The sequence below is a fragment of the Tiliqua scincoides genome, chromosome 3 (assembly GCF_035046505.1).
Source record: "Tiliqua scincoides isolate rTilSci1 chromosome 3, rTilSci1.hap2, whole genome shotgun sequence".
Taxonomy (NCBI): domain Eukaryota; kingdom Metazoa; phylum Chordata; class Lepidosauria; order Squamata; family Scincidae; genus Tiliqua; species Tiliqua scincoides.
In genome coordinates this window covers 89312963-89338758 of record NC_089823.1, presented here as the reverse complement: position 1 = coordinate 89338758, position 25796 = coordinate 89312963, and the positions used below count along the sequence as shown (strand labels likewise).

The 25796-nt window shown below is 43.0% G+C and overlaps 1 long non-coding RNA gene and 1 pseudogene across 1 annotated transcript in view; one reads left to right on the top strand and one right to left on the bottom strand.

Annotated features, from left to right (window-relative positions):
* Window positions 1–14975, top strand: part of LOC136644301 (uncharacterized) — a 42420-nt gene extending 27445 nt beyond the window's left edge. The window contains exons 2-3 of the long non-coding RNA XR_010794082.1: window positions 8566–8723; window positions 14782–14975. This is a non-coding gene — a long non-coding RNA (uncharacterized lncRNA). The remainder of the gene's footprint in view (window positions 1–8565; window positions 8724–14781) is intronic.
* On the bottom strand, window positions 12954–13073 carry LOC136646931 (5S ribosomal RNA; annotated as a pseudogene).
* Window positions 14976–25796: the final 10821 nt, after the last annotated feature.

Genomic DNA, 25796 nt, shown 5'->3' with positions numbered 1-25796 from the left:
TAAAAATACATATTATTTACGCTCTGCTTTGAGCAACTTGTTTTCAAAAACTGTCTTCCAAATGTTGTTAAATAACAAAAAAATTAAAAATTTAAATGGGTATAATTGTGTGTTCAGACTGTGAATTAGGTACTTATTAATCTTTATTATTTTAGCAAGAGGAGACTGATGGAAAGATTTATTGGCTGTTTTTAAAGAGTATTAACATATGTTTACAAACTACCATTCATCTGGAATTTGAATGAGACTGTCAGTAATGTTCCTGAAGGCTACAGACATGTAAGCTGAATTTGCAGAAAGCAAATGTTTAATTACTTAATACATTAAGGGCCCAATCCTACCCAACATTCCACCGCGGATGCAGCCATGTAATGGAGCATGCACTGCATTCTGCAGTGGGGGGTGTAGTCACAGAGTCCTCCTCAATGCAAGGGAATATTTGCTGCCTTACCTCTGGGCTGCATTGCAGCTGCATTGGTGCTGAAAAGTTGAATAGGATAGGGGCCCAAACCTTATAATATTTATCTTAAAAGATGTTTTCACTATTTTATATGATTCTTCATGGTATACTAAAATTATATATGCTAACCTTTTCTTTTCTCTATTCTGTGAATGTTGTACACTTTGTTTAGAAAATGATGTTCATAATTTTTTTCTGCTTCATGGTTATAGTGCTGATATGACCTAAATAAGCATCACTCAGTCATCATTCATCAGTAACTGTTACCCTGCACATGACCGATCTCATCTGATCTCAGAAGCTAAGCAGGGTCAGGCCTGGTTAGTACTTGGATGGGAGACCGCCTGGGAATACCGGGTGCTGTAAGCTTATACCATAGAGACTGAAGGTTGCCAACCAACCATTCATCAGTAAGTACCAACAGTCTCAAATGTGGCAGTGTTACTTCGGAACTGACTGAGTTCCACTTCCTAGCTTTGTGGACATTTGGTGTGAGAAGTGCACTAATGCAATTAGTACAAGCTCTCTTCCTTTCAAAGCGACAGCCTCTTGAGTGCTCATTAGCTGTCCCATAACTTTGAAACTTGGAGTTAAAAGGTGCTGGTATGATCACAGGAGATATGATTTCATTAGTAGTCTTAGTACTGTACTACTGGCGATAGCCAAGTGGACAAAAGAAGAACAGAAAGTAGATCATTAACTTATGGCCCAATCCTATCTGGGGCTGGCGCTTCCAGTACTCATATTCTGGCAGCACAAGACCCTTTGTGATGGCCTGAAAGCTGGGCCACCATTTCAAGCTTCCAGGGCACTGTTTGCAACTGGGCAGAGGCATAGAATGTGCAGTAACAGAAACTCCTGGAGGCTCTGCTGCTCTCTGTAGGTTGGCAGTAGGGGTAGGGAGGGTAAGGGGGAGGAGATGGATTGTGGAGGGAAGGGATGAATCCCATTGGCACCTGCATGTGCCAGGATCCTATCCCCTCTTTTTCAACCAGTCCTTTCCCCTTTTTGCTTCTCAGATGCATGCTATATTGCTGGTGCAGGTCTGAGGAGACTCATAGGACATCAGGAGGCCTATGGAGAGTTAAGGGAAAAACTTTTTTATCTCTCCTAGGCCTCCTGATCACCCTCCCCCTTGCAACTCACACAGCATGCACCTCCTTTGTGTGGCTGCATCATTGCTAGTGGTGGGGGACAGGATTGGACTCTTAAAAGAGGAAACAAATTAAGGAATCTACATGTTGAAATTCTACCCACATTTCAGCTTCGGCAATGTGTATTTAAAATAGATAAATGTTGATTTTCGTTAATAGGAAATGTTTTGGGAGGATGTTCCATATCTGAGCACATGTTTTACACGCAGAAGATTTGGATTGTGAAGTTAGGCTTAGAAGAGACACCTGAGAGCATGTCTCCTACAGGGCCAATTCTCCTTCCTCTGTTATCCAGTAAACGGTGAAAGGGCAGGTTGCCAAACAGTGTAAAGAGTCCTTTGGGTGGTGGGCTTGTGGGGGAGAAAATGTGTGTCCTCAGTTGTGTGTCCTCTAAGTGCAATTGCCCCTCCTTTGGTTACTTGTTCCCCTTAAGTCCTGGGCCCAACTCTGGCTTGTGAAGGCTCTTATCTGTGTTCTGCTGTCTGCTTCCAATGTTCATTAGAGCATGCTGGTGATGCTCATGTGCGGCTGGTTGTGGGGGTAGGTTTTGAGGGGTAGGTTTTTTTTTTCAAAGCAGGATTTTGTGGCACAGTTAAGGAACCCCCTCTTGCCTGTGGATACCTCAAGCCTTTGTCCTTTCTCCATTTTTTTGCTCATGTGTCTGTATGTGCAGTGGTAGCACCAGGAGGTGGCCAGACTGGACACTGGCTGACGGCCCCTATCCAACAGAGAGCCCAAAGGGCTGACTGGTCCCTGAACCTTCAGCATCAAATATATCACCGGGGACAGGCAGAGACACCATGGGGGTGGGACACCATGGGACTGAATTCAGGGTTTTGTCCTGGGTTCCCCAGCAAGCTGGTGCCAGAACTGTTCATGTGGGACGCCCACTTTACACGTAAGGGGAACAGTTGTGGGTATTATTCAGTCACCCGTCTCATCTTCCCCACGTTGTACCACTAATCTCTACTCCTCTTTGGAAACTTCCCACAAACATAATGCTACATTCACTGGACAGCTATGTGCCTCTAACAGCAACCCAGTGCTGCCTGTTACAGTATGTGGTGAAACCAAGGTTTCCTGATGAAAATGAGATGCTGTACAAATGATGAAGAAAGACACAATTTGGTCTGGAAGCCAACACTCATATACATGCACCCAAAAAAGGGTAGGGGGGAGGAAAAGGGGAGAAAAGACTGTGGCCATCTAGATCAGCTTATGAAACAGTACAGAGAAGATATTTTAATAAATCTGGCAAAGGTATAGCATAAATAAGTTCCACTTTACTACCCTTTGATTTACTACCAAGTAAATAACTTTTGCTGCACACTCCAATTTCTTTAGAAAACCTCCTTCTCTCTCTCCAGCTTAAGAGAGAAACAAGTTAATTACTTGATCATCATCAGATGCACGATGATTAAGGGCTCCACTTTTCTTTGGAAGACTCAGTAATTGCTCCCTTGGATATGAAAGGAACTTTTCATTTCACCCGAGGAAACGGAACCATCTAATATTTGTATCATTTGATTTTGATCAACTGCTACAACAAGGAATAAAATATTGATATGCATTGATAGTCTGTAGCATGAAAAATGTAGGATACTTGCCTTCATTGCTCTTAATATTGACATCTTGTATTTTATTACTCCAAGAGTATTGACGAAGAAGGAGGCTATAGGGTGTGAAATCTGCTTTGCTTATTAAAGGTTACTAGATCGGTGTTTTTCAAACTGTGGGTCTGGACCCACTAGGTGGGTCGCAAGCCAATTTCAGGTGGGTTCCTATTCATTTCAATATTTTATTTTTAATATATTAGACTTGATGCTCCCATGGTACATGATTGCATTTGGAGAAATGTTACAGACCTCTACTTTTAACAAGCTACTATGTATATTCTTTTAACAATGATAGTAAATGAGACTTACTCCTGGGTAAGTGTGGATAGGATTGCAGTCTAGGATTGTTAAAAATTTTCCTGATTGATAATGTCATAAGAACATAAGAACATAAGAACAGCCCCACTGGATCAGGCCATAGGCCCATCTAGTCCAGCTTCCTGTATCTCACAGCGGCCCACCAAATGCCCCAGGGAGCACACCAGATAACAAGAGACCTCATCCTGGTGCTCTCCCCTACATCTGGCATTCTGACTTAACCCATTCCTAAAATCAGGAGGTTGCGCATACTCATCATGGCTTGTACCCCATAACGGATTTTTCCTCCAGAAACTCGTCCAATCCCCTTTTAAAGGCGTCTAGGCTAGACGCCAGCACCACATCCTGTGGCAAGGAGTTCCACAGACCGACCACGCGCTGAGTAAAGAAATATTTTCTTTTGTCTGTCCTAACCCGCCCAACACTCAATTTTAGTGGATGTCCCCTGGTTCTGGTATTATGTGAGAGTGTAAAGAGCATCTCCCTATCCACTCTGTCCATCCCCTGCATAATTTTGTATGTCTCAATCATGTCCCCCCTCAAGCGTCTCTTTTCTAGGCTGAAGAGGCCCAAACGCCGTAGCCTTTCCTCATAAGGAAGGTGCCCCAGCCCCGTAATCATCTTAGTCGCTCTCTTTTGCACCTTTTCCATTTCCACTATGTCTTTTTTGAGATGCGGCGACCAGAACTGGACACAATACTCCAGGTGTGGCCTTACCATAGATTTGTACAACGGCATTATAATACTAACCGTTTTGTTCTCAATACCCTTCCTAATGATCCCAAGCATAGAATTGGCCTTCTTCACTGCTGCCGCACATTGGGTGGACACTTTCATCGACCTGTCCACCACCACCCCAAGATCTCTCTCCTGATCTGTCACAGACAGCTCAGAACCCATCAGCCTATATCTAAAGTTTTGATTTTTTGCCCCAATGTGCATGACTTTACACTTACCGACATTGAAGCGCATCTGCCATTTTGCTGCCCATTCTGCCAGTCTGGAGAGATCCTTCTGGAGCTCCTCACAATCACTTCTGGTCTTTACCACTCGGAAAAGTTTGGTGTCATCTGCAAACTTAGCCACTTCACTGCTCAACCCTGTCTCCAGGTCATTTATGAAGAGGTTGAAAAGCACCGGTCCCAGGACAGATCCTTGGGGCACACCGCTTTTCACCTCTCTCCATTGTGAAAATTGCCCATTGACACCCACTCTCTGCTTCCTGGCCTCCAACCAGTTCTCAATCCACGAGAGGACATGTCCTCTAATTCCCTGACTGTGGAGTTTTTTCAGTAGCCTTTGGTGAGGGACCGTGTCAAACGCCTTCTGAAAGTCCAGATATATAATGTCCACGGGTTCTCCCGCATCCACATGCCTGTTGACCTTTTCAAAGAATTCTATAAGGTTCGTGAGGCAAGACTTACCCTTACAGAAGCCATGCTGACTCTCCCTCAGCAAGGCCTGTTTGTCTATGTGTTTTGAGATCCTATCTTTGATGAGGCATTCCACCATCTTACCCGGTATGGATGTTAGGCTGACCGGCCTATAGTTTCCCGGGTCCCCCCTCTTTCCCTTTTTAAAAATAGGCGTGACATTTGCTATCCTCCAATCTTCTGGTACCGTGGCCGTTTTGAGGGACAAGTTGCATACCTTAGTCAAGAGATCTGCAACTTCATTCTTCAATTCCTTAATAACCCTTGGGTGTATGCCATCAGGGCCCGGTGACTTATTGATCTTTAATTTATCAATGAGGTCTGAAACATCTTCTCTTTTAACCTCTATCTGACTTAACTCCTCGGTTAGGAGGGGCCGTTCGGGCAGCGGTATCTGCCCGAGGTCTTCTGTCGTGAAGACAGATGCAAAGAACTCATTTAATTTCTCTGCCATCTCTAAGTCTCCTTTTATCTCCCCTTTCCCTCCCTCACCATCCAGAGGGCCAACCGCTTCTCTGGCGGGTTTCCTGCTTCTAACATATTTGAAGAAGCTTTTATTATTCCCCTTAATGTTGCTGGCCATGCGTTCCTCATAGTCTCGCTTGGCCTCCCCTATCACCTTCTTACATTTCTTTTGCCACAGTTTATGTTCCTTTTTATTCTCTTCATTAGGGCAAGACTTCCATTTACGGAAGGAAGCTTCCTTGCCCTTCACAGCCTCTCTAACTTGGCTGGTTAGCCATGCGGGCACTCTCCTGGATTTAGTGGAACCCTTCTTTCTTTGCGGTATACACCTCTGCTGGGCCTCTATTACTGTTGTTTTAAGCAGCCTCCATGCACTTTGGAGAGATTGGACTCTTTTTACCCTCCCTTTCAACCTCCTCCTAACCAGCCTCCTCATTTGAGGGAAGTCCGCCCGTCGGAAGTCAAGGGTTTTTGTTAGAGATTTGCCTGGTATTCTTCCCCCAACGTGCACGTCAAAACGGATCGCAGCATGATCACTGTTCCCCAATGGCTCAGTAACGTTTACATCTCTAACCAGGTCCTGCGTACCGCACAAAATTAAATCCAGAGTCACCTGTCCTCTGGTGGGCTCCGTGACTAGCTGATCTAAGCCACAGTCATTTAGCACGTCAAGAAATCCGACAGAATTTCACTTCTGGTCATGATATTTCCGATGGGTCCTGACAGATTCTCATTCTAAAAAGTGGGTCCAGGTGCTAAATGTGTGAGAAGCACTGTGCTAGATCATTGATGTTTTGGTTATATGAGTGAAAAGTGAACCCTCAGTTTTAACAGACTTTGGAAATAATAGACACTGTCTGCTTCTTTAAAACCTGGTCATTTATATTTTGTGAATGTGCTGACATGTAGCTTGGGCACTGTCATAAATGCATTCCCATTTATCAAACTTTCAGCATTAACTGACAACCCTTCCCCCATCAATCTGTTAAATTAATGGTCCACTGGATATTGATGCTGTTTCACAAGAGCCAACCTGGAACGGGCAAAAGCAGGGACCCCTTTTCCTACTAATGATATATTTGGTAACATGGCACCTGCAGGTGCTCAGTGAATTTACTTAACGTATATTGACCTTTATCAGACAAATAGGAAGAGTCATGTTTCAGTATAAAGCTTTTGTTTCCAGAAGACTAATATGGATCTAGGAATAGTTTGAAGGCACATTACTCAACAACCTTGCAAAAGAGGACTGGGTCTGATCAGTGGTTTGTTGGGAAACTGCCAAGAAAGCTTTAGACAATGCCTTGGAACTTCCATTTTGCTCTCTGCTCCTCTTCCTCCACACATACTCTCCACATCTTCACTGAATACATTTAAAAACCATAGATCACTGTGCACAAAAGCTTCACTTCCATATTTGGCAGCAGTGCATGGAAGAGCCTCAGGCTAGGAGCCTTGTTACCACAGTGACATTTTTTCCCTAGCCTAACTAAAAGCATAACAGCCCAATCCTATGGACATGGTAAGCTGCTAAAACGTGTGTTTTACTGGGGTCGCAAAAGACAATGCACCATCCTGCACAGCCAGGCCACAGCCACAAGTGGTGAGCAGTTGTTTTTGCATGCCAGTGGCCTGGTGCTGGAAAGTCAGCCCAGGGGGCAGGCAGAACAGGGTGGAAAAGGGGAGGAATGGGGCAGAGATTGGGGTTGGAGGGTTGAGTGTCAAGGCTGGGCAGGGGTGATATTGGCAGCAGCAGTGCCAGTGAAATCCTATCCACTTTCCTGGCCTTGACCTTGCATTGAATCAACTCAGACTTGCATCAGCTAAATTGCTGGTGCAGGCCTGAGTGTACCTATTCAGGCAGTGTAGGCCTACCCCCGTACACGGGAACAAATGTTCTCTTATTCAGAGGAGACCTCAGAAACTAATTGACTCTGCAGGATGCAGTGTGCACTCCAGGGGTTGCTGGTTAGATAGGATTGGGCTGTAATCCAAACAATCGACATTGGAACTCACAGCATTGGAAATGGGACAATTTCACAAAGCTATTTGACCTTTCAGATATTCCTTATACAGCTTTGTTCCTTGATTACTCTCTCCAAGCCTGTTTGATGCTTCTGTGCATCAGCTGACCACCTGCCTTCAAAGTCAACTGATCTATGAGCCAATAAGTAAAAACATTCTGTGACAAAAGGAGGTTGTCAGTAAATCATGACAAGAGTCCAACTTAACATTGCATCCTTCAAATCCACATTTCAGACAACAATGAAAACCTTCAGCAGTATTAAGTCAAGTCCAATGAATATCAAAATAGGATTCTTTTAATTAGCTGTGCCATTATTTTCATTAAATCATGCACACAGTTGGTCTACGTCTGACAACCTATGAATATCAGTCTATTTTTAAAGGGGGAAATTGGTAGCCCTAAATGGGGGCAGGCAAGATTGTTGGTGAGCTTGAGGGGAGATAGGATAGGGAAATAGATGATAAAAACCCCCAGTCCTTGGGGGCAGGGAGCTGGTTACCTCCTCCCAAGAACTCCAAAATGCCCTGTACAAAGATTGTGTATGTACTCTTGAAGCACTTATACTGCTGGGATTTATCCCAGACAGCAGAATAGTATGGGGTTTTTTTGTACCTACATGCATGACTTTACATTTGTCTCCACTGAGCTCCATCTTCTTGGTATGGGCCAAAAGACCGAACCTGTTAAGATCTTCACTCTGTTGCATCAGTGGTGGTGGAGGGGTGGGATTGAGGCCTAGGTGTATGTGATTAATGCTGTACTTCTCTCTCAAACCCATGGGGTGAAGCATCAGAGCTATCTCAGAAGCCTGTGCTAGCTGATGCTGAGTTGAGTGGAGTGTGCATCAGTTCAAGGAGTGACTGGGGCCCTTACAGCCTCTGAACATGGAGCTAAGGGCCCACTGGTTTGGGAAAAGAGTATCCTATGGAATTGATTAACTTCCTTTTGGGAAAAAAGTGGTAGGGATGGTTTATCCTGTCAAATTTCTCCACATATGCAAGAACACAGCCACAGAAAGATAGACTAATGTGAACTTAGCTCTGTGCCCAAGAAAACAGCTGCCACCATTTAAATTCTAACTATATTTTTCCAGCAGCCCCAGCCATGAAGACGACTGAGTAGGCAGCCAGCTAACCTTTCTTCATATCCTTGTGCACCTGCGAGCACATGATTGCATGACTGGTGTGTGATCCAGGCCAGAGATTACAGCTTTCTTCATCAGATGCGTGAAGTAGACTGAAAAAATGTCGGGTATGTATGTGTATGCACTAAAGTTTTACAGGATAAATCAAATGAACAAAGTACAAGTAAAAGATGAAATGAATGCAGTTTGTCCTTTACTTACTGGCATATGCGCAAAATAACCTGACCATTCACTGTGGAATTAATTATCAACTTAGCATAGTGAAGGGATCCATTAGTACTTCTTCTCATATCAATCCTCTCCCTCTGAAATGTTTCTGTTGAGGAGCATCTTCTGTATGTTTTATGTAGCCTAATTTGCTTTGAAGCACTCTTCAACATCTAGGTTCATTAAAGCCTCACAGGCGTATAGTTTTGTGAATAGGGCTCTTTGCAGTGCTGCTAAAAGTGGTGGGTAAAAAATTTCCTATGGGACTTCTTGATGCTGGCACAACAACCACTGTCTCTATTGGGGAAAAATGAAGATCTTTTGTATCAAGTCGTTTTTGAACTTTTACCAGCAGATGTCACTGTTTACATAATAAATAAAAAAAACACAATCCCAGTTACCAAGGAATTTAGACCTTGTCACTGTAATTGTCAAACAATTGCTTTTGATTCTATGAGTTTTCACTGCCAGCGCTGGACATCAGTCTAAATTATTTTGAAGTGCACATAACGTGAGGTGGATGTCAAATATGTCTAAGCACGGTCTTAAAAGTGAATTCTTACCACTTGTGTACATTTACCTTTACCTGTCTGGTCCCAGCGAGACAGAACTGGCAGAATCAGGTGTCAGGATGAGCTCACCTAACAAATGATCAGAAGGTCAGTGGCAAGTGTAATTGTAAGTGAGCAGGGAGAGATACTGACCATGGGCTGAGACTGTAGTACCAAGGACAGCTCCCTGCTGTTGATAAGGGGAACAACCCTTTATGTGCTTATTCAGAAGTTCTGAAACTCTTTGTGAGAGTTAACATCACATCATGAAAAAAAAGTTTCCATGTGAATATACATGAACTATCTATCTATGGAGGTCATGCTGAGATGTGAGGAGTATGGAAGTCTATGGCATGAGCTGATAAAGTAAGTCTAAGGGCACAATCCATAGGCCCGGTTTTTGTACCACCGCAGGAGGAGGCCAGTCGGCCTGTCTGTTCCAGTGCAGGACAGGACTGTAAGTAGGATATATCCTGTAAGTAGGGCCCATTTGCACATGAATGTCATCCGTCAATGTTGCTGCCATGTCTGAACTGGTCTTCAGTCATAATGTGCATACATCAGGAATGGCGAGGTATTTATGGAGTGTGGTTCTTGGGCTCATGGATTTTTAAAAAAATCTTAATTTTATTCTGCATCAGAATGATGTAATTCTCACGTCTCTTTCAGATAGTAGACCCAAGGGAAAAATATGACCATTCAAGTTAATGAGGGACAGTCAAGTATTGCACGGAAGATACTCTGTGCAATGAAATGTTTGTCACATGGAAATGTGTTTTCAATCCACACTGCACTAAAGTACACAAACTGTTGGGTGATTCTGGTGAGCAGAGTGCTCTCATTTGAGAAATACATTTTGTTTTCATATGCAGAGTAATGAGTTTTGCGCTTGCTTTAATTAACAAGTTAATATAAAGCAATATATTGCACCATTTACATGACTTCAAAGATTCCCAAAATAATGTATGTGGCTTTCATGTCTCTTGAATATGATTCATTATTTGATATATGTCCACTGTTCTCAACTCCTGTGAAGGTCATTAAAAAGTGTCTTCCATACTTCACCAAATGTATGTCTGACACACTCAAAGGCAAATTTCTGCTCTAAGGATTTAACTGTAATTAGAGTATACCACAGTGAGTAAATTAAACTCAAGGGAGACTGTCATTTCAGGGATGAATTTGTCAGTATTTAGGAGAGTAAATTAGGCTAAATCCAGACTTGGTAGTGATAGCAACATGACATTTTTTCCCATTAAGGCTACATTCCTATGCATACTTACTGAGGAGTAATTCCTATTGAAAACAGTGGGGTTTACTTCTGAGTAAACATGCACAAGACCAGGCTATACACATAATTACTGAGTTGAAGCAAGGATAACAGCACAATCCTATGTATATCTACTCAGAAGTGTCTCCGTGAATTCAACTGGACATATTCCCAGGGAACTGTGTACAAGGTTGCTGCCTAAGGCTGCAACCTTATACGCTCTTATCTGAGATTAACAGTGCAATCCTATGCAGTAATGGGATTTGCTCCTTTTGACTATAATGGGACTTACTTCTGAGTAGACATGCACAGGATTGGGCTCTGGGTTCCAGTGAACTCAACAGGGTTCTGAGAAGATACACATAAAATTGCACTGTTAATTAGATTGAGGGCCCAGTCCTATCCAGCTTTCCAGCACCAATGCAGCCACAATACAGCCCTGAGGTAAGGGAACAAGTGTTTCTTTATATTGAGGGGGCCTCTCTGACTGCCCTCCACCACAGGATAAAGCACACACCCTGTTGGTACAGCTGCATCAATGTTGGAAAGTTGGATAGCATTGGGCCCTAAGTGATGTGACAGCTTTATGTCAGGTTCCCCAGATATGATATGATCTATCTCTTGGATTTACTTGCTTTGTGTGTGTGTGTGGTCCACCCCACTTCTGAATCTTTGTGTTTGCCACTCTATAATGGGGCTACAAATGTCCAATGTCCATTATGCACAGATACCTCAGGTGAACCAAACATGCACGGGAATGTGTGAGGCTTCCAAGAAGCCTATGCTGCTCCCAGTATGGATGGGACCCTCTACACTGCCCTCCAACTCTGAAAGGTAATGCAAACTGCAGAGGGTGGATGTGGGGGTGGCAAGGAGAATTACTTCCATGTCAGGAGAGGCACAGACTGAAGGATGTAGAAGAAAGCCTCCAGGCCATGTCGTACTTCCAACGATGGAATGAAGAGCACAATGAAGCATAGAGTCCTCACTGAATCAGAATTTGATTTGTTGAAGTTTACATAATCCATACCACGGACATTCTCCCTCCCTCCCTCAGAGCCCAATCCTATCCTTTACCCTAGCATGCAGCCATGCCTAAATGGGCTGTGCTGTATGCTATGGCTGGAGCGGGGAAGATTAGGAGGCTTGGGGGGAGGAAGGGAAAATATTTTACCTTACCCAATCATAAGTCTCTCAATTGCCAATGGCTCTCCTTGGGCCTGTGCCAGTTTTTTAGTTGGAGCGAGTCTGAAGAGACAAAGGGGTGTGTTGGCTGCTCCTGGAGAGGAGAGCATCCAGCACAAATCAATTGTGCTGGGTGACACCCCTTTCTGCCTCTAACATGCCTCCCACCTTCCCACTATTCCACCCTTCCTGCAAATTCACCATTGTTGGCAGGCACTCCTTTCCTTGCCGCTGTGTGTGAGGATGATCCAGCCTCCAGTGATTGGGCTGTCATTCAGGGCCCAATCCTATTCAACTTTCCCAGTGCTGATGCAGCCATTCCAACGGGGTGTGCGTTGTATCCTGCTGTGAAGGGGCAGTCATGGAGGCCTCCTCAAGTTAAGGGAACATTTGTTCCCTTATGTCAGAGCTGCGTTGTGGTTGCATTGGCACTGGAAAGTTGGTTAGGATTGCGCCCTCACACAGCTTCAGCCTTGTTTAAAAACATACGTGTGCTGTAGTACATATTTCAACAGTGCATTAGTATAATGGTATGAATAAGAGTAGCATCTTATGTTGGTAATGTGGAGATTGGAATTGCCCTTTTCACACAGTCTATATATAGGCTTTGAACAATGCTTGCCCAAGGACAGAGAAAGCACTGGAAAAAAGAAATAGACCATGTGCTATGCTTTTAACAGCTAGGTTGTATTAGGCTGAAATTGCATAGGCATTTTCATATGCTTTAATGAGCACATGGGATTCTTTCTACCCTTAAGTCAATGCACTTCACAAGTTTCACTCTTAAATGTAACTAGACGACCTCAGTGCAAGGGGAAGAGTGTTGGAAATGGCCACACAGATATCCTTAATTGTGGAAAAGGAGGCAAAACTGGGTGAGACAGCCATATCATGCCTCTTAATAGTGACTGAAGAGATGCTTCTGGAAAGGAAGGAGAGGAATTTGTTACAATATTTTTAAAAAAGTTATTCCTAAATGTTCAAAGCCTTATGGAATAAATGATGGGTGGAGGGATGAACTTTATACATAAGAATTGTTTTCATGTAACATAAAAATGCAGGGAAGTTTAAATTTGATCTGTCTTCCTGGTTGGCAACCTTCAGTCTCGAAAGACTATGGTATAAGCCTACAGCACCCGGTATTCCCAGGCGGTTTCCCATCCAAGTACTAACCAGGCCTGACCCTGCTTAGCTTCCAAGATCAGATGAGATTGGGCATGTGCAGTGTAACAGTTGCTGTCAACTGTCTTCCTATGTGGCCACAATTAGATTTAAAAATTGGACACAACCTTATTTCAAACTACATTTCTGTCACTCGCACTTGCTAACAGAGAAACAAGCGAGTTTTAAGTGAGGTGTGATTTTACACACTTCACTTAAAACTCTTGCGTGTTTCTCTGTTAGCAAGTGTGAGTGACAGAAATGTAATTTTAAATAAGCTCCAATTTTAAAATCTAGTTGTGGCCACATAGGAAGATGGATAAATCAGTCTTAATTGAAATGTTTGAAATAGTAGAACTACCAAGTTATCAGTGGATGGCTAGAATACATCAACATACAGAACACAAAAAATGGTCCAGAAGTGAACTGCAGGCTTGGGTTAGAATCATGTATTCATTTGTGAGCTCTAGGCTGACTGACATCAGTAGAACTAAGCATTTTTTTTACTGGGCATAAGATTGAATCCTTAGCTCCTAAAATATTAACAGTAGAATTACTTTTACAAAATAGCATTGATGTGAAAGTGTTACCCGAGATTTTGCACCTGCAGCTAGAAGCAGCTGCATCCCAGCGGCAGAATGATAATTATGCAAGCAAAATTCTAGTGGCGCAGATGCATTTGAAACTCTCCTCCACCCCCAGATTATGTTTTGGAAGGAAAAACATATTGGCCTCCATCTGAAAATTTGCAAACATTGGCAGCATCTTCAAATGAATACTATTTCAGGTATGGTTCCATTGTCCTTTTTGAAGAATGCTGATGGCTCCATACAGTGTGGTTCAAGAAGAGGCAAAGAACATATACACAATAGTGAAGGGATATCCTCATTGGGAAATTACCCATTGATTTACTCTTCTATGTGGGTCCAAAATGAACCATGGAAATGTATCCTTAATTTCTGCAGGTTGGTTTAGAAAGTGTTGTAAATTTTATTGCTGTTCAGCATCTGCATGGGTTTAGGAATAGTGCTTGTACTGTCTACCTCTGTTCCTTGTAATTCTTAAATGCATTGGCACTGCTGAGAATCATAGAGTTGTAAGAGACTAACAGTCCAGTCCTGAAACTGGTGAATCTACCAGGTGCAACAGAGCCAAAACTGCAGTCTTTGCATCCAGCAGCACCACAGAGGTCACCAGAGGTCTCCTTGGGGGAAGGGGACTTTCATCTCCTTCCCCTGGAGAAAGCCCCAACTCCCACAATGGGCCTCTCAAGTCTGTGCCAGTTATTCTGCTGGTGCAAACTTGAGTGCCTCCATGTTGGGTTTTGCAGCCTGATACAGAGGATAGGATATGGCGGAGCAGAGTAATGCAGATCCCAACCCTTGAGAGGCATTGCCTGAGAGGCATTGAACAGGCAAGCAAGCATTCCCCTGATTGAAAGCCTGGGCGAGCAGTCAAGACGAGAAAGTCAAGGCTATGTGTACCTCAGGCCAGACCCAAACAGAAGCTTTTATAACTGTATCAGATTTAAAAAAAAATTACAGTTGAATGGACTGACTGGAGCATGGGAGAGTATCATAACCCTGGGAACTTTTCATACTGTAGCTCCAAGTGACAATTTGTAACATCAAGGGACAGCAGATCACAAGTCTGGAGGTTCTGAGTTTGGTTTGCCTTTTAATCCCAATGGCTCTCAACACAGAAACATTCACCCATCAGTCCTGGACAATCCAGACCATTATTCTTGAACTACCTGTCTCATTATCTGCAACACTGGAATTGTGTTTTCAGATTGTGTGGGTACAACCTAAGGGTCTAAAGCTCACCTCAACACTGAAGAATTGAGACAGCTCAAGGGCTCAAGAACAGAGACCAGATGCTTTCATGCCACATATCTGCCTAGATCCAGATCTCTCTTGGACACATCACAAAGGTAAAATGAAGATTGAATGGTAGATACAGAGAAATGAAGGATTTCTTTTTTTGTAAGGGGGTGACTAAATTGTGATAGCTCACTCAGATAAGCACGTCATCACAGGATGCAGTAGATGTGAATGTGTGTGAAGAACCTCAAGTGGATTAAGGCCTTCAACTTTAATGGTTAGTAACAGGAGAAATGAGCAATCATACACTCTAGTCACATCTGCTTTCAGCTCAGCATTTATCCATTCTGCACCCAAACATCATTTTTCTGCTTCTTCCATTGTAAGCAATTACTCCGCTCGTTAAAGGGGCAGCGCGCATAAAAGGAGAGAAATATAAACAGTGTTTCCAAAATATGACTAAATGGAGCTGAGTGCCTTGTCTCAGTATATTTAGGATTTGTCAGCTGTAATCAGGCAGTGAACAAGCATTTAATCAGCTTTAAAAGACACACCAGATAAATGATCTTGGAGTCTAATTATCAGCTGCCACGATTTGACTGGCAGACAGCTCATAAATACATTGGTTTAGCATAGTGCTTTTGCAGCTGTTGGTTGTTCTGCCCATCCATTGACAAGCACACTTTCTTCACAGCTTGCAGAGGCTTGATGAGATTTGAGCTCATCACTTCCCATTTGCCCGTGGTACAAAGTCCCCCCCCCCCCAATTCTACTCCGGTTGAGTAGAGTTTGTGATAGGGAGCGTGCCAGAAGAAATGGCAATTGGTGAGAGACAAGGCAGTTGAAGAAGTGCATAGCTATAGAATTTACAGCCCAATCCTGTCTCCCGCCATGCTACAGAATGCAGTCACACCCAAAAGGCATGCACTGCATGCTATGATGGGGGGGGGGGTTTGACTGTAAAGTAAACTGGCAGTAAGTATAAGAATGTGTAAGCCTACAGGCCTCTCCTCAGACCTCTCCAGCCATTTTTTTGATGTAAACCCAAAGAGAATTAGGGGGCATTCCGAGGAAGGGGTCCAGGGATAGGATCCTAGTTCAAGCTGCTGCTACTGGCATCCATCCCCAACCCTAAAATGCTCCCGGCCCTCCCTGTCATGAACCCCTCTTCTCCCCACCCACAACATGGCCTTGACACTGTGGCCTGTCTTCAAGGAATCTGCAGCTGCAGCCATTTTGCAGGGCTGTTCAAAATGGACTCACAGTGGTGCGATCTTTGCATTATTGCTGGACCTTTTACAACAGCATGCTAGTCTTCAAAGGCCCTCAGGATTGGTTTGTGAGTGGGTCAAGTGACTGCAGCCACACACAGGGTATGAACTGGGAGCCCTACAGGTTAAACACTGGTTCCACTGTTCCCTATACTGTTACTGGTCATAGGTTAGAACTGCAAGGAGTTCGAGCTAACCACTACTAACACAGCCCAGAATCACCCTAGGAACAAGATGACACAAAACAGCCAACCCCATCTACTGTGACGTTCCCAGATCTGCTGGTCCCACTCCATACGGGCAACTTGCTGAGCAAAGTCACCAGGCTATTTCTTGTGCTGCCAAGCTGTCAGTCTATCCAACATCTTACTCCGGCTTGTCTACCAGGAATACTGACCAGCCATCAGATATGTGCACAAACCAGCAATCCAAACTCCAATTCTGAAGAACTGTCCAGGCTTACTCTGCTTATCCATTTTAAATTTTCTCTTCTTTACATCCTGCCTAATGTTATTCATCAGCCCCCCTTATTAGTCTTGCACTTGGAATGCTGGACGGTAACACAGACATAAGGAGAACACAGGAGTAGGATGGATGGCAAGGGGCACTTTAGAGGTTCACAGCAAAATCACTGGAAAGAAAGAAAGAAAGAAAGAAAGAAAGAAAGAAAGAAAGAAAGAAAGAAAGAAAGAAAGAACCTCCCTGTTGATAAATGGAAAACAGAAAAAAAATGAATTGCCTCAATAAATGTTATGGGGTGATGGAGAAGAAGGCAGAGGGCCATGAAACTCTTCTGCTCATATTCCACTCAAGACCAATATAAATTGGGGGAGTGAAGAGGGGAGAGAAAACAAGCAAGTGACAGATGGAAACAGTTGGTGATGTCTAAAAATGACAATTCATCTGAAAATTGCAGCAAACATATCACAACCAATGCTGAATTTGTCAGAGAATGTGACCAGGTTCATAGCCAGTGTCACAGGGCAATTTCTGAGATGGGGGAAAATCTGGCAGAGGAATACAAGAAAGGAGGTTGTCCAGAGAGAACAACAAAACAGGAAAAAATATACCAAGAAAAAGGGAGGTAAGTTGTAAAAGGCATCAAGAAAATGTTGCATATTTGAATAATGAAGAATACAGATTCTTTGATAATTACTTTCCCACCAAAGACACTATCAGTCAGAAATGTAGCAAGATGCAGGCATTGTATGAGTCCCAGTCTGTTTTCTTTTCTGAAGCCAACAGCAGTGACAAGAAGGTCATGTAAGCCAGGTAATTGGGAGGGGGAACGGTCAACTGCCCTCTCCACCCACAGCATCCCCTTCCTCCCCGGTGGATGCTTTTAGAAAAAAATAGAAAGACAAGGAAAGATGGAATCATGGATCTCCTGTAATGTGTAGCTTGGGTCTTGGTTATGAATGGCCTCCAAATCAAACAGATGGTGCATTGTTCCTTGAGTGAGAGTATTCTGGTTGCAGAATTTTTTTAGGGCCAGAAGTCCAAGCATTTGAATTAAGGGACTTGGCAGGGACTTGCACTGATGCCTTGGCAAGCGGTGCATAGAGGAGGCTTTTACGAAGTCAAAGTACGATTTTAATCATCCTGGGAAACACTTCTCAGTCCTAGTTTATGTCGCTTTCTATTTTTAAACTCCCTCATTAGTGCACGCTGCATTATGCCTAATTAATTTAGTTGCATATTCAAACTGTGATCGCATAAGGGCAATATGGGAGTGTACGAATAATCCTAATTTACTTTTTCAAAACTACCAGTAGTGGGTTTAATATTAATGCACAGAATTCTACTGCTGAGCATCTGAATGCCTGTATCCATTTTGGTCTGGTATTTTCTCAAGCAATCATACACAGATGTTTCCCCAAACCATATAATTTTCATTGCTGGACAAGAGACTGCATACTCCAAAAGAAGGGGAGGACATTCAACACAGGATTAGAGGCGTTTTTCTGCTATATTTTATTTCCTATCGTTCCCCAGGCCACATTGCTATAAACCTATCATTAAGTTGCTAAATATATTTCTGTTATTTCATTTGTACCTTATAATGACTTTGTTCACAATCCAGTTCCAGTCAAGCACTTTTCAGTCCCATCAATTTCCCATACCGCTTTGACTACTGTGTCGAAAAGTGGTAGATAAATATTTGTAATAATTTCAATAGGAGAGTTGCATGGTCATATCACTTCAAACATTTTTTTCTTTTCATTGACAGATGATCTAAACTTTCAGGAAAGAAAGAAAGAAAGAAAGAAAGAAAGAAAGAAAGAAAGAAAGAAAGAAAGAAAGAAAGAAAGAATGTGGAACGGAACGCTTCGGAAAAGGAAACAATGTGAAGCTAGACTTGTAGCTTCTAGAACACTAGAGGAGACAACAGTGAGAACACTAACAGAGAGTCTAGTGTTTTTGCTATCTGTCTTCTTTCTCTACTGTCCCTGTTAGCGTTCTCATAGTTATTATTATTAACAGTATTTATATACCGCTTTTCAACTTGCCTCCTCTAGCATTCCTCTAGCAGCTGTGAGTCTAGCTTCTCACTGCTGCTTCCTTTTCCAAAGTGTTTCAAAGCAAAAGGAAGAAAAGGCTGCCTTTTGCAAAGCATTTACAGATGTAGAGAGGTGAGTTGTGAGTGTGACGGGGAGAATTTGAGTAGGGTTCAGTACAATCCATGGTTTTGGGTATCCACAATAGCAGCCGGAACAAATCCTCTGTGGATATGGGGGATGCCTGTACTTGCAAGGAATATGGAACCAATACAGCCAAGGAGAACTCTTTGATGCTCTTTGAGGACACCTTCCTGTGAAGTCAATCCAATTTCTTTTTCACATGGTTTTCCTTTCTATAAATGTGAAAGCAGAAATAAGAATTAAATGGTCTGCTGTAGTTTGAGCACTGCTGCAAGGCTCCATGATAAGAACCTTCACTTTTCTCAGAACTAAATAATGCCATTCCTTGAAACTGGGGGCTGATCTCAAGGTTACCGTTGATTCATACCTCAGCTAGATGTTTACTGAGCAGCTCTGAAATGGCCATGCATCACTACTCCTGTTACAGCTTTGCTTCTTTCACATCTGATTGAGTTTAGAATTGATTGCTCAGGCTCCCATGCTATCCTAGGGTGGCACAGGTGGCCATGTCCTGGATTTCCTCAGTGAAAAGACGTCTGACTCAGCTTTGAGGCTCGCTGCTTCCAGGTGATGTTGTGCCCTTTTGTGATACAGTTTACTGAACAACAGTGGAATGGCAGAAGGTGAAAAGACCTTTCCCCCTCCATTTGTGATGCATAACTTATTTTCCTGCCATGGGCTACAAGGCAGGCTGATTTCCTTGAAGTATACAAATGGAAACACAGGCAGTGACAGAGACTGATAATAAGACGAATTGCAAGCCTTTCACCTCAGTTCAGATAGGAAAATCTGTACATGGAATCAGGCTCCTGCATGTACAGTGCTTGCTGAACATGGAACCATGGGCATAAATTTAGTAATAATTTATTTAGTAAATCTTGTTCATTTACTCCAAGACCCTTTTCAATCTTCTTGGTCTGCATACTGTATCTCTAAATTAGCCTCTATTGGTATTCCTTTAGATTCTCTTTTCAATAGCAATTTTGATCAGGCATTATCCCTTATTAATGATAGACTCTGGGAGTTTGAACATCTATGGCTATCTTCCAATCTGAACCGGGTATGTTCCCCTATTTATTATGGAATCTCACCTGCCTTTGCCAATGGTCATTCTTATTTTCAGCTTCTTGTGAACCCCCTTGAGAGGAGGGCTTTCATGTTAGCCCGGCTTAACATATTTCCCTCTGCAGTGCTGAATGGCCGTTACTCTCAGGTTCCCTTCGATCAAAGGCGTTGTAATCGGTGTGGCATTGAGCCTGATTCCGTTACCCATTTTCTTTGCGTTTGCCCAGCATTCAGTAAACTTCGCTGCTCTATTCTGGGCCCTGTTCTCTCCAGTTATTCTGGTCCCCCCCCCACCTTCTTGCAGCGTTCCTCTTACACAACTTTTTGCACGATATTACATCTCTTGTTGCCGAGTTTCTGGCAAAAGTCCTTACCACCAACAGTTTTAAGCAGTCCTGATTGGTGTATTTGGGTGAGCAATTTTTCTGTGGCTTTGTTTTTGCATAATTTATTTGTTGTTTTGTATCTGCGCCATTTATTTATGTATGTTGAAGCAATCTCTACTATGCCATTAAAGGTTGTTGAAGTTGAGGTTGAATAATTTAATTTAGAGGAAATGGGCTTCCCCGTGTCCAGCATACATTCCCCTCATTTAAACAATGTAGCAGACTTTCTCCCTCCTGCAAGGCTATCCACACTGCAGCATGCCCCTCTGCCATCAGTGTGCAAAGACTGTGCGCAAACCATAACACAATCATGGTTAATACCACTACTGTTAGCTAATACCAGTAGCGCAATCCTATGCATGTTTACTCAGAAATCCCATTATGTTCAATGGGGTTTACTCCAAGGAAAGTGTGCAGCCCAAGTGACTTCTGTTGCTGTGATTAAAAAAAATAAAAACTGACTAGCTAAACAGAACCCCATAGTATAGTACCATTAGCCCATCTCTGAGTGTCAGACAGTGTATGAGCTCTCTCTAACGCCAACACTCATGCTTACAGGACTTTTCTCATGGTCTGCTTTTGGTTTTTGTAATCACGTACACCCTGATCTACTATTTCTATGACTGTATAGTTCAATCACTGTATTACCGACCATTGCCTCAATTAAAGGATCAGCTGTTTTTTCCACTATTACATTATTGTTACCTTGTACATTTACCCATGATTGCTTGAAAGCAGGCATGAATGAACTTCTGTATTGTAGGAACATGGAATGAGTGGGAAATGGCTTCCATTGGATTTGCTTTCAGACTGAGCTTTCAAGGCTGAACTATGGGAAAGGTACAGAGAGCAGTGTGTCTTTGGATGAAAGTGGGGAACACGATGACATGGACTCAGAACAATGTGAAAGAAGAACTGGCTTTGCTTGATAAGAAATAGATGAGTCTATGAGGATCTTTCAATATTTGGACATTGACACGCAAGAAACCCTGCCTCCATGTAAGCCATTGCAAGAGCGAGGGCCAGCTGGGGAAGGTAATGAGCATGAGGACAGTGAAAATGTCCCTGCCCAATACTAGAAAAAGCACTCTTCCTAAGATGATGTCAAAAAGACCATAAAACCTGTAAGCAAGATCCAAACCATAGGGATAAGTTCACCATCTTCAACAAAGAGTCAAGCTGTGATGTACTGCCAGCTACTCCAACCTTCTGTGTACCTGCTTCAGACTGAGCCAACCTACCGATTTGTATGTCGGTTGGGTGTCTGAATATGCTTACAGAATTGCTTTGCTAGGGCAATGGTATTTTAGATTGCAGGAACAAAAAAAGACTTAACTTTTACCTAAATCACTTGTACCTATAACATGCAAACTTCAATAAAATCAATTGCTGCCATCATGGCCCAATCCTATCTGGGTCTTGCACTGACGGAACTTGTGTTGCATCACTGCAAGGCCTGGGCCACTAACTTGGCAGCCACTGAAACAGCGTATGGGCCAGGATCACCAACAAATTGGTTGATGGCCACAGGTGAGCGCCAATGATCTCCAGAGCCCTGGCCGGAGCAGGTAAGTCATTGGAGGGGGGCACCCTGGAAAAGACACTATGCTGGGTTGAAGTGGAGCACTTGCTTTCATCTGCTAAACATAAGAAGTCACCACTTTAGAAGATGCCTTTTTGCCCAGTTACTAAGATAAGAACGCTTTAAAAGGACCACAGTTGTTGAAATAGTGGACATTGCTGCAGAGAAAGGAGCAGCCCTGCCATTTTATGTGATAATTTATGGGGCTTTGGTGCACACCTGGGTGGAGATGCGTATCTCGATTTCAGTGCTCACCCAATGCTCCCAATGAATTTGAAAGATGAATCTGTTGATAGAGATAGATGCGTATCACCACCCAGGGCTCATAGTCAACGTACAACATGTGCAGCTTTCAGTGGATCAGGGCCAATATCATTATGATCTACTTAAAATGCAGATGTACATTGAGTATTTTTCAGATTAACATTGTAGATAACTTTAACATAACTTCATAGTTTGGCAGAGCTAAGTCAATGCCAAAAGAGCTAACATTCTCACAGCTTCAGAAACATAATTTACAGGAAGTAATATTGGTTCATTTTTTAGACTCTATTAGGCCATCCAAAGAAAACAACCCCCTATGTTAGTCTATGACAGGCAGATTTTCTTCCATTGCCTGTACGAGAGGCTGTTCCCTGATGCCAATTAATTTCCTCGTGATTTCGACAGCAGAAGAAGAACAGGCTCTGCAGCTGAAAATTATACGTCTTCTGGCATAGATTTATGGAAATTGAAAAAAGATCTTTTAATAGTAGGCCTTTCTCTTTCTGGCTTGTGCACTGCATTCAGAAACAAGGCATATTGTTAGGCCTCTTTTCATACATCAACAATTCTGAGCCACTGATGCATTTGCTTTATGACATTTGCCTAGATGAAGCAATGAAATCCAAAGCACTGGATTCCACAGATCATCCAAGGCAGCAGCTTCAGATTTAATGTTACCACAGACCAAAATCTTATACACTTCTGGCTTGGGCTTCCCACTTTCAACCACATCAGGCTTTTGTCTTTTAAAGATTTCCAAGGTAAAGAGTCCCTCATTGGTGTTTTTTTCTCTTCCTTATTATGTGATGACTTCTGTCAAAGAGTCAAATTTCAAGAACGTTGCCCCATGTGTTGGCTTGTGAAGCCAACAGTAATTTATAGTTGGCAACCTTCAGTCTCGAAAGACTATGGTATCGCGCTCTGAAAGGTGTTTCTGGAACAGGGTCTAGTGTGGCTGGAAAGGCCGATTCGGGAGTGACAATCCCTTCCACACCGGAAGACGCATCGGTAAAGCAGCTACCACGTTTTCCAGACTCACAAAGAGAGTCTGGTCCAACAAGAAGCTGACGGAACATACCAAGATCCAGGTCTACAGAGCTTGCGTCCTGAGTACACTTCTGTACTGCAGCGAGTCATGGACTCTTCACTCACAACAGGAGAGGAAACTGAATGCTTTCCACATGCGCTGCCTCCGACGTATTCTCGGCATCACCTGGCAGGACAAAGTTCCAAACAACACAGTCCTGGAACGTGCTGGAATCCCTAGCATGTATGCACTACTGAAACAGTAATATTGACTTAAATAAGTGGGTAACTTGACCCAGATGGATGCTGGAAACTATGTAAGAAATTAACAGCCCAGTCTTACCCAGGACTTAACAGTGGCGGATCTCACAATCTGATACCACAAACCCCCAGACTGGCAGCACAAAAGCTGTACCACCATCATGCACTGTGGGGTTGATGACATAAACAGCTGGAGGCCCCATGTGGGCAACAGTAACTCCCAGATGCTCTGCTGGATCAGGTAGGTTGGGTGCAGGGGTGGTTTGAAGGAGAATTGTGGGTGGTTTGGGGAGAGGATAAATAATAATAATAATAATAATAATAATAATAATAATAATAATAATAATAATAATAATAAATACAGGTATTTATTTATATACCACCTTTCTTGGCCATCAGATTTCTCCTCAGACTTTATTCAAGGAGGTTTACATAGGCAGGCTGTTTAAATCCCTGTAGGGATTTTTACAGTTAAAGAAAGGTTCTATCTTTCAAGAACCACACAACATTTCAGATGGATCTTTCTGATCTGGTATCACATTCTGGCCTCCAGTTTCCTCCTACGCAAGCTGACAAGCAGCTCCTTCATATCTCACATGGAAGGCCGCCAAGATGCTTCTTTGCTCACACCAAAGAGCAGGTGGAATAACTCGGTTTGGCTTGTCAGCTGCTTCAAGGTCTCACCATTCATGGTGCCGGTGGCCTCAAACTGGCGCCCTGCGGATGTTATCTTCAGGCAAACAGAGGCTGGGTCCCGTTAGGGAGAAGGGCGGGATAAAAATAAAGTTTTATTATTATTATTATTACCCTCTAGACCAGACCTCCTGCCCAATGGGCAGGATGGGAGTTTCTCAGCAGCAGCAATGCATACTGAGATCCTGTCCCACTTCCCCCTCCCTGAACTGTCCCTGGAGCTTTGTTAGACGTACGACAGCAGAATAACAGGCATAAGTCTGAGGAGACCCTTTGGAGGCCAGGTGGCCAATGGGAAGATAAGTAAGAAAAAGTTTACTTACCTCTCCTGGAATGTGTGGTTCCCCCCCGCCACCATAGTATGCACTACACACGCTGTCAGCTGCACTGTGTGCAATGGGCTGGCTGGGAATAGGATTGGGCCATTGAATTGTATTAAGAATGGAAATGAGAAAAGAGGATTCAGGGGAAAGATGAGATGCTCCACACAAATCACTGTTTTTAGAAGTGCAATATTCATGAATGCAGCAAGCGTGTGTATAATACGAAGTCATTTACCATGGTGTTGGGATAGGCTGTGGCTGCTTTGCATGAGTATAGTGGGGTCCTGTTCCATAGGCAGCTGTCTTCTACTCAGTCATATGTCAGGCTGGAACTGTTCTTACTTTGCCTGGAGATCTCAGGGATGGAACCCGGTTCATAACCAGGTGACCTTCTGTATATAAAGCGTATGAACTACCACTGAGCTACAGCCTCTCCCTAACCTGGGTTTGTTGCTATGTAATATGTGAAATGGCTTTTAGAATACAAGATATTATTATTATTATTGACATATAAAAGGAAAAACAGGATAGGGTTGGCGAAAATAAATGTAAAGGTTGTATATTGCATAGGGCAGAACTGCATGTTATGCAAGAGACGGGATATATCAGAAACTTTCATCTATCAGTTTCATCCCCATATTCATCCACTATCATCCCCATATTGTGTTCTACATCAGATGCAGATCACTTCTGCTTTGGCCTGTAGTCATCTCCACCCATGGCAACTGGTGATATGAATGAGGGAGAGAGTAATGCATCATGGAATGACATTGTAAGATGGAATGGATCTTCTTAGGAGGGAAGTAGTGGGAGTCCTCAACTAAGGTGAGGATGCTACAGGCGTAGACAGACCTGTACCACACACAAGATGTTGTTCAGCTTCTAGAGTCTATCTCAGTGGTTCCCAAACTTTTTAGCATGGGGACCCACTTTTTAAAATGACACTTGATTGGGATCCACCTAGGTTTGCATGACTTAAAAAAATCTAGAAAGAAATAATATTTTTACTTATTTACATATAATAATAACCAGAAAAAAAAACATGCTCCAACAATTATTTCCCTATATTTACACATGCTTGCAACCCAAAGGAGCTCTTAACAGGGCAATTCTGATTTTTGAAATGTCTCAAGGCTTGAGGCAATTAGTTATCTGATTCTTCCATCACCTGTTTTTTTTCATTGGAGGCTCTTCTCAGCAGCTATTGGACCAACCCAAAATCAAGTTGCGACCCACCAGTGGGTCCCGACCCACAGTTTGGGAATCACTGGTCTATCTCATCTTATGAACATCTGGAAAAGTACTAGCTCTTGTTTATCCAGCTGTCTTCCACCCTCTCTTGGTAGACTGCCTCTTCCTCCTTGCCACAATAGCAAAAATAGCCAACCGTCAGATTAGAGAATAAGCGAGTCATCTTCCTTTGTTCACTGCAAGGAGATTCTTTTCTTAAAAGTATTATGAAAACTGATG